Below are 10,127 nucleotides of genomic sequence, written 5' to 3'. Positions count from 1 at the left end.
TCTAGCATCCTTGAAGCAACCAGAAGTACCAGCCTGAATGTAGGTTGTCATATGCCTCTAGATACTTAAATATTGGGTTATGGGGTTAATTAGAAAAAAATCGTTATAAAAGATAATTTTATCAATGTTGTCAAAACTTAAGAGAAAATGATTGGAAGTAATAAATCTGTTCTGTTATAGTTTACCAATAATGATTAAAAGATGAGCAGAAGGAAATGAAACATGTCCAAAACCAAAAATGATGTGATCTATGCTTTGGAATAACATGAATCTATCTATGCTTACTAAATTCTGTATAAGAAAAGAAGCACTATGGCTGCTGGTCAGTCACGCTACAATATTCTCACCATCACCATGGTAACAAGGAAAACTGCAACTATAACTATCTAATCTTCAACTCCATCAGAGACCCGAGAAGGATATAATATTACCCAAATAATCAAGAAGTACAGAGCAAACAACTTCTAAAACTATAGAAATGACAGAAACATTTGCCTTCCTGGACAGTCACCCAGGTTCCTCTGTAATGTTGGAGCATTGTACTCCATGGGTAGTGGATCTTTGTTTTGGGCAACCTGTGATGATATTTTATTTGTGTTTTTTTTTTTTGTTTTTTGTTTTTTTTTGTTTTTTTTTTTTTTTTTTTTTTTTTTTTTTTTTTTTTTTGAGACAGGGTTTCTCTGTGTAGCTTTGCACCTTTCCTGGAACTCACTTTGTAGACCAGGCTGGCCTGGAACTCACAGAAATCCACCTGGCTCTGCCTCCTGAGTGCTGGGATTAAAGGCGTGCGCCACCATCACCCGGCGATGGTGGCGTTAATAAATGAAGCTTGCCTGGAGATCAGAGGAATAGGAACAGTCATTATAAGTAAACAAAGAAGTCAAACAATGGTAGTACATGACTTTAATCCTATCACTAGGGCAGGCAGAAATCTATCTGGATCTCTGTGAGTTCAAGGCCAGACTGGAAACAGCCAGGTGTGGTGGCACACACCTTAAATTCCAACACTAGCTAGCCATGGAGGTCCGGAGGTCTGTACAGACAGAAGTGGCAGAGCTGGGCAGGAAGAGGAAGTGATGTAGCTGGACAGAGAGAACAAATCAGATGCAGAACAGCAGGGCATATAGGCGTGGTTAGACAGGAAGTAAGTCCTCGCATTTGGAAGCTGCTGAGTTGGTAAGGTAAGGTTAGCTGTGGTTTTCCCTAATACCTTGATCTCTCTCAAACTTTCAACCCTATCTCTGACTCCATGTTTTTTATTTAATAAGACCATTTAGAAATTCATCTACAGCTACTAACTCACAAAATATGACATAGAAACTTATTATTAATTTTGAAAGTTCAGCCTACAGATTAGGCTTGTCCCACTAGTCCTTATAACTTAAATTAACCCATTTCTATTCATCAACATGTTGCCAAATGACTCGTGGCTTTTACCTCTCCTCCTACATGTCTGTTATTCTGTGTCTGCTGGCAACTCCTCATTACTTCTTTCCAGAACTTTGTCCAGAAGTCACTCATATATCTTTTGCCTAACTATTGAGCATTTAGCCTTTCATTAAACCAACCACAATGCTACATCTTCCCACCATGTAAAGAAATATCTTACAACACCCCTATGAGCCATGCTTAGTTGATTCTGTGGGCCATGTTGTCCTGGTCTCCTCAAACACCCCTACAATCCTTCCACCTTCTTTTTTTTTTTTTTTTTTTTTTTTTTTTTACAGGGCTTACCACACTGAAACTAATCTTTGGCTGTGGATATGTGTCTCTGCTTCTGTCAGTTGCTGTATGACATGCCTCTGATGACAATTAAGCTGGGAACAACTCTATGAGTATAACAGAATCCCATAAGGAATCATTTCATTAATTTATTTTTGCCAGTAACACTTTGTTCTATTGTCTCTGCACTGTCCAACCCCTGGTTCCTGACCAATATTGGACATGGGTTTCCTCTCTCACTCTTGTGGCTTGAGCCTCAAGTTGGATACGTCATTGATTGGCCAGTCCCAGAAGCTCTGTGCCACCGTTACCCCAGCACATGTTGCAGGCAGGATAAAATGTAGGTTGAATTTTTTTTTCTGAACTGATGTTACAATCCCACCACTGTAAGCCTTAGCTGGTTACAGAAAGTGGCCTGATCAGGCTCCATATCCACCATTACTAGTCTCCACTAAGTTCAGACTAGTATACTTCAGGAAATTTCCATTGCACTAGGTTTCAACATCATCCTGAAATGCCCCCCAATATCAGTCGTCTCTTCCAGTACTCTGTCTCCCCACCTGATCCCCCCTGTTCCCACTATAATCCAACCCCAATTCACCTGCAAAACCTATTTTATTTCCCCTTCTCCAGGAGATACATGCATCTCATTTTGAGGCCCCTCCTCTTGTTGCCCTCTCTCAGTCTGTGGATTGTAAAATGATATTTCTTTGCTTAATAGCTAATATCTACTTATAAGTGTATACATGCCATGTTTGTCTTTCTGAGTTTGCTAATGCAGATACTAAGATTCATTAAGTAAGTTTTTTTTCTAGTTTCATCTACTTGTCTGAAAATTGTATGATGTCATTGTTTTTAACATTTGAACAATACTCCACTGTGTAACTGTACCACATTTTATTTATTCCTTCTTTGGTTGAGGGGCATCTAGGTTGATTCCAGTATTTGAGTATTCTGAAAATAGCTGTTAAACACAGAGTTGAGCAAGTGTCCTTGTGGTAGGATGTCTTTTGGTATATACCTAAGAATGGTATGGCTGGATCTTAAAGTACATGGATTTTCAATTTTCTGAGGAAATACCATATAGATTTCTACAGTGGCTTTCCAAGTTTTTACTCCCACCAGCAATGGAGGAGTGTTCCCCTTTCTCCACATATTTTCAAGCATAAACTGTCATTTGTGTTTCTGATCTTAGCCATTCTGACAGGTGTAAGAAGGAATCTCAAAGTAGTTTTGATTTGTATTTCCCTGATGGCTAAGTATGTAGAACATATAAGTGTTTCTTAGCCACTTGAGATTCCTCTGTAGAGAATTCTCTGTTTAGATGTGTACCCCATTTTTTATTGGACTACTTGATTTGTTAATATTTAGTTTCTGGAGTTCTTTTTTTTTCTTTTTTTTTCTTTTTTTTTTTTTTGAGACAGGGTTTCTCTGTGTAATTTTGGTTCCTGTCTTGAATCTCACTCTGTATACCAGACTGGCCTTGAACTCACAGAGATCTGCCTGGCTCTGCCTCCTGAGTGCTGAGATTAAAGGTGTGTGCCACCTCTGCCTGGCTTTGAGTTCTTTACATATTTTGGATATCAGCCTTTTGTCAGATTTGGAGTTGGTGAAAATATTTTCCCATCCTTTGGGTTGCTGTTTTGTCCTATTGACAATGTCCTTTGCCTTACATAAAATTTTCAATTTCGTGAGGTCCCATTTATTAAGTATTGATCTTAGAGCCTGGAGCTTTTGGTGTTCTGTTTAGGAAATTCTCTCCTGTGCTAATGCATTCAAGACTATGCCCCACTTTCCTTTCTATTAGGTTAAGTTTATCTGGTGTTCTGTTGAGGTGTTTAATCCACTTGGACTTGAGTTTTGTGTAGTGTGATAGACATGGAATAATTTGCATTTTTCTACATGCTAGCATTCTTTTTAACCATACAAGTGGTCAAAGGTGTTTTCTTTTTTCCATTGTTTATTTCTGGTTTCTTTATCAAATATCAGTTTCTCATAGATGTGCAGATTTATATCTGGGCCTTCAATTTAATTCCATTGATCAACATGTCTGTTTTTATGTCAATACTAGGTGTGTTTGATTGCTATTGCTCTGTAGTGTGGGTTGAAATCAGGAATGTAATACCTCCAGAAGGTCTTTTATTATGCAGATTAATTTTAGCTGTCCTGTTTTCATTTGGATGTTTTCTACATGGATTTGATTATTGTCTTTTCAAGAGGAAAATGATTTTAATTTTGAATTAAGCTTTAGTCATCATAAATTCAGAAACTTCATGTGTTATCAAATGCAATATTACACTCCCCCCCCCCCACACACAAACACACTCACGTTAAGTTACATGGGGTCATCATCCAAGGTTTAGGAAGCTGAGATAAATGTTACTGATTTCAAGGTCCACTAGTAAGTTCCTGCATGTTATAGAGTAAGCGCACACAGTTTTACTGACATCTAATGCTTAAAGAAACAACGTCACCAGGAGAATGTTCTGAGAGCAGGAAGAGATACTATCAGTCTTTCACATGGGGCTCAGCATCAAATTCAAGCCTTTCATATAGTTCTTGAATAAATAAAATTCAGAGAAAACAACTTCAGGAGATGAGATGAAGGAGAAGGGGTTGTTGGAGGAAGAAGAGGAAGGGGAATAGAAGGAGGAGGAAGGCAAAGACAAGAACAACAATAACAGGAAGCAAGTGCTGAGTCCTGGACAGTGCTAGTCAAGGTGGTCCAGAATGGTATCTCTTTATTCCCAACAGCTTAAAACTTAACTTTTTGAATGACTCTGACATCCTTTCTGAGGGAACTTTGAATTTGGAGGGTCTTCAAGTTAATAGATTGGTCTTTAGGTATTGAACATGTGTTTTTTAAAAATTCATGTTGAAGAGACCACCAATGATTATTAAATTCTACATTTATGACCATCACAATGTCTCCATGAAGGACTTATTTGTACTATTACTCTGTATGTGTACAGAACACTTGCTGATACAGAGGCAAACGATTTATTTTTAGAGGTAAATAAAAACTCAGAACACATCAAAAGAGAAAGCGATTATCCACATCTCCATGAACTTCCCCTTGTAATTCACGAATCACTTTTTTCATGAATCAATCAATATGTATCATTAGAGTCTGAGTAGTCATAACAAAGACAGAAGGACATTCAAAATTAAGAAAGGTAAGATTATCCATGAGTTTGTCAACTGATAATTTTATAATCCTTGTTTGAATTTGTTACTTTAGTATTTCAAAGTCTGGGAAAATAAAATGCTAATATCACATTTACAAATTAATGTTAATTATTTAGTTGTCATATTTATAACACACAACAGAAAGCTAATATAAAATTAAATTCAATGTTTTCTTGAAATTAAATTTCATCCGAGATAATGTATTTCATTATTAACCAATTGTATTAATTTTTAAAAACTGAAAACCAAGGAAAGTAAATTGATTTACTTGTAAGTGTGCACATATTTGCTTTAATATGAAACTTAAAAAGATACATATATTCTCACACATGTACTTCAATGAATTAAAATAATAGATTTAAAAATAAGAAATCATCTTAATCTAGAAATGTTTTTTTTCCTTTTTTAATAGCCACTTTAAATTATCTATTTAAAATGAGTGTGTGCATTGAAATATATTTAGTTTAATGTCCCTTCATTGGGACATACCAGAATCGACCACCAGATGGTGGTAGCAGATTAACTAATATTAACAGCCCGCTAGCAAGCCAGGGCATGAACATGTTTAAAAAAGTTTTGCTTTCAACAATTCTCGTTCATATAAACCCTCCTCTACGAATGGAAACACATGAACTATGAACCAAAGGCTGAGGGGCCCCCAACTGGATCAGGCCCTCTGAATAGGTGAGACAGTTGATTGGCTTGATTTGTTTGGGAGGCTTCTAGGCAGTGGTACCAGGTCCTGGGCTGGCTGCATGAGATAGCTGTTTGAAACCTGGGACTTATACAGGGACGCTTGGCTCAATCTGGGAGGAGGGGACTGGACCTGCCTGGACTGAGTCTATCAGGTCGATCTCAGTCCTCAGGGGTGGCCTTGATCTGGAGGTGGTGGGAAAGGGGGGTGGGCTGGGGGAAGGGGAGGGGGGCAGGAAGGGGGAGAACAAGGAAATCTGTGGCTGTTATGTAGAACTGAATAGTATTGTAAAATAAAATAAAAAAAAAGTTTTGCTTAGTTCTGATCTTTCCTTCAAGTACAAACATTAAGAAATGGTTTTAGTCACATAAAGTTTGGCAGGCATGAGGCAGGGAGTGGTCCTGGGAATAGATGAAATAAAAAACAGTATCAAAAGCACTGTATGAAAATCTGAAAAACTAATAAAAACATTTTAAAAAAATCAGAAATGTTCTGTGCAGTGTTTTATCTATTTTGTTTATAAATGTAGGACTGAAGTTATTGAGATATAAAAGTTACTAAGGGTATAAACACTGTCTCACTCTGAATTGCATGTTATCTCTCTCACCCCCTCTTATACAGGATAAAATCAGAACTTCTTGCTAGGCATTCTTTTTTTCCCTTTTTTGTTTGTCTGAAAAAGTTCATTGATGCACACAGTGATTAAAGGATATACATACATATATGTATATATAAATATACATAAATATACCTATATATGGATATACATAAATATAATTAAAGGATATATATGTATATATGTATATCATTTAATAATTCATATATATGTACATTTATACATGTATGTACCAATTTATATTTTAATTCAAATTTATAAGTGAGGAGCCCAGTTAATACAAATTATCTAATTTCTAGTTTCTAATAAAAATGCTGAAACAATGCATATTAAAATAAAATAGTACTTTTAAATATTTAATAAGCAAGCTTAATGAGGATATTGCAAAAATTCCATTACTATGATTATTTAATAGACAAAAGAAGGGTCTTGACGTTAGTTTCTGTCCTATATGCAGAATAAAGACTCTGAAATATGTTTGTCTTTGGCAATGTCCATGCTCATGTCTTTCTTTCCTGTCTTTTTCCATTAATACATTCTGAACCTTTCAAGACAACACAAGGAATGAGTCTCATCCTTTGGTTGCTAAAGTAATGCCCCATAATCATTTCAATATTTGAATCAGTTAACTAAAATATAAACTATTGACCTTTGAACTTGAGTTCATTTGCTAAATTATCACATGATTAAAAGCACAATAGCTCCCATGCATTGGTTATATTTTCAGAAAGATCCATGAGCTATTGTCTGCCTTTCTGACATCCATTGCTTAATGTTGAGTGGTATATGCTCCACTTCAACAGAGGAAACATGTCCAGTTTCTCAAAGCTCTTATTACTAAATTTTGATTTTCTACAGAAAAATTCCCATTATCACCAGTTATCAGTTATTATCACAGCAATGGGATTTAACATCGTTGCTTTTTCTTTTCTTTTTCTGTTTCTTTCTTTCTTTCTTTCTTTCTTTCTTTCTTTCTTTCTTTCTTTCTTTCTTTCTTTCTTTCTTTCCTTCTTTCTTTCTTTCTTTTCTTTTCTTTTTTAATTTTTTGAGACAGGGTTTCTCCTTGTAGTTTTGGTGCCTGTCCTGGATCTTGCTCTATAGTTGGTTGGACTCAAACTCACAGAGATCTTCCTGGCTCTGCCTCATGAGTGCTGGGATTAAAGACGTGCACCTCCACTGCCCAGCTGCTTTTTCTTAATAGTGTAAAAATACTATAAAGCAAGAAAAATTGTGCCCCTATATTTTCATATCTAAAGACACAATATAATCAATTGCTTCAAAATTTTATTTTAGATCTTGTTGCACAGTTTCCTGATATGAATAAAAGAGTAGAAAATTCCTACATCTTCAACTACTCCTTAGACTATGAGAAAACAGAAATGAATTCTTATTTTTTTGGGGGGCGGATTTTTTTTTTAAACAAAAGTGGAGAAGATAGAAGAAATCTAGTAAAAGGTGAAAAAAGTTCACTGAAGATAGAGTTAAAAAATGGTAGCACTCTAAAAAAAAGACTCTGGTGATTCAGATAAAGGATTTGTAATTATTGATCAAAAGATGATTAACTTCTTTATTTATATGCCCTTGTAGAAGGTATTGTAGCTCTACATAGAACCAAGCAAAGAAGCATGGAGAGGCTGACTATTGCTTGTCTTGGATGTAGCTCTGAACTCCTTTGATGACCTACATCCTAACTATTTGAAACAATCAGGGCTTGTCTACAAGTATATGCTGGACAAAAAAAAGTTCACCTTATTAATAAATGTAAAGACCCTCGTTTTGTACCTTTTTTGCTCAAAGAACCAAATAAACACACACTGACTCAAATGAAGAATACAATGATAGATGTCTTGAGGGCTGGCCAAATGCTTCTGATGGAGGCTATGTTGTTCCAGGCTCTGGTGCAGCAGAAGTGGCAATGGGAGAAGCTCTGATTAATTGAGCCCAGTGTGAACGGCAGGGCTCACCTGGAGTCCAGGCTTTTGCAGATGCCTGAATCAATATTCCCAAGGTTCTGGCACAAACTTTGGTTTTGAGCTTATGGTAACACTAAAGTTCAAGCTGATCATTCAGAACCAGGTCCCCTTGTAGGTGTAGATTTGAACACAGGTGAGCCAATGGTAGCAGCAGAAATGGGGGTGTGGGATAACCATTGTTTAAGGAAGCCACTGCTTCATTCCTGTACTGTGATTGCCACCAACATTCTTCTGTCTGGTGAAAGCATAAGAGCTGGAATATTCTCCCTGAAAAGTTGAAGAAGTCTGCTTTACCTGAATCTGTAACACTAAACAATGATGCAGGAAAAAAAATCTCCTTTAAGTCCAAGGCCCCAGTAATTTTTGAATGGAATTGCTCTCCCTGTATGAAAAAAAAAGGATAAGTTATTTAGAACTATTCAAACTATAATCCTGTGAAATCTTACAATTTTGGTTTGTACTGAGTGTGCACACATAAAGCAGTTCCTCTTTAACCCACTGAACAGGATGGCTTCTCTGCAGTGATACATATTACATACAAATGTAAAATGTTGTCTATCTTGTTTATCAAATGTTCCTTCAAAAATTATAAAACTTTAATAATTTCTCCTAAATAAGACACTGTGGTAGATGGCTGTAATTCTGAACTTCAAAAATGAAGTCAGGAAGATCTGGAAGTTCTGAGTCATCTCAGACTACAGGAGACCCTGGCTTAAAAAATATATTTTTCTTACAGATTAATTTTAAATTAGGCAGCCAACTCTCTATTAAACATCTAAATTTGTAGCTAATGTAAAATACAACTGGGTAATGTATAGTTTTCATAGTGACTCTAATGAATAAATAGGAGTAAAGCTACTGCATCTTTCACACTTTTGAAATAACTGCTACAATGCTCCCCTAAGGAAAGTTATACCAAGTCTCACTTAAAGGCTGGGGCAGGAGGATCACAAATCTGAAGCCCAACCCCTTTAGAAAACTTAAAAACACTAGCAGCAGAAATAGGTACAAGTTTAATGGCCATAAGAATGACAGCTAAAGAATAAGGACTCAAGTGAAACACAAGATATTTTGACTATTTTCAAGACTTTATTTTGTCTTTTTTTTTCTAGAACTGAGGATTAAACCCAGGGCCTTGTGCTTGCTAGGCAAGCACTCTACCACTGAGCTAACTCCATGCAATTGGATAATACCTGTCATGAGCCATCTTATGTCATTTTTTTCTCATCTAAATATTCTCTCTTAATTTTCATTTTTTTAGGTGTTTGATAATATATGCAGTCTTCACAAGTGGAGTGTTGGGGAATGTCTCTGAATTCTACAGTGAGTGAAATAAAACATTGAAAACAGAAAAACATGATTGATAGAAATCAAGGATTCAAAAGAGTGTCTCAATATGTCTAGGGGTCCTTGAACTCTTTGGAGAATGTTACTGGTACCCATTCTCATTTCAAGTAAGATCCATAAATACAACCAGTATATTTCTGAAAGATTGTGGCTTGATTCCTATGTATACAAGTATAATGGAAAATTTTATAGTCTATAGAATCTATAACAACTTCAAACTTTCTCTAAATATACCTGCATTTGGAATTTATTCTACCTGTTGCTTTTATGGTTCCAATTTTACTTAAAAATTGCTGCAATCAATGGAAAACATAAAGCTAATTTTAAATCTATAGTATAGATGATGTATAATAGCAAAAATAGTATATAGTATTGTATGTAATAAATACCTAAATATCTTTTTTTAAAAAGTGATGCCACATTGTGATGTAGAGTTTTATGTCAACTTGACACAAGCTAAAGTCATCTGAGATTAGTGAATCTCAATTAAGAAAATGTCTCCGTACATTGCAGCGGTAGGACATTTTCTTATTTAAGATTGATGGGGGGCCAAGCCTATTGTGGGTGAAACTAGGGCTAGTGTCCC

At 35.9% G+C, this 10,127-nt stretch overlaps 1 pseudogene; it reads left to right on the top strand.

The window, feature by feature from the left end:
• Positions 1–312: 312 nt before the first annotated feature.
• On the top strand, positions 313–8,473 carry LOC102905880 (T-complex protein 1 subunit zeta pseudogene; annotated as a pseudogene).
• The last annotated feature ends 1,654 nt before the right edge of the window (positions 8,474–10,127 follow it).

The sequence above is a fragment of the Peromyscus maniculatus genome, chromosome 9, assembly GCF_049852395.1.
Source record: "Peromyscus maniculatus bairdii isolate BWxNUB_F1_BW_parent chromosome 9, HU_Pman_BW_mat_3.1, whole genome shotgun sequence".
In the NCBI taxonomy this organism is placed as follows: domain Eukaryota; kingdom Metazoa; phylum Chordata; class Mammalia; order Rodentia; family Cricetidae; genus Peromyscus; species Peromyscus maniculatus.
The sequence above is the reverse complement of the archived record's forward strand: the minus strand, read 5'-3'. Positions and strand labels throughout refer to the sequence as shown.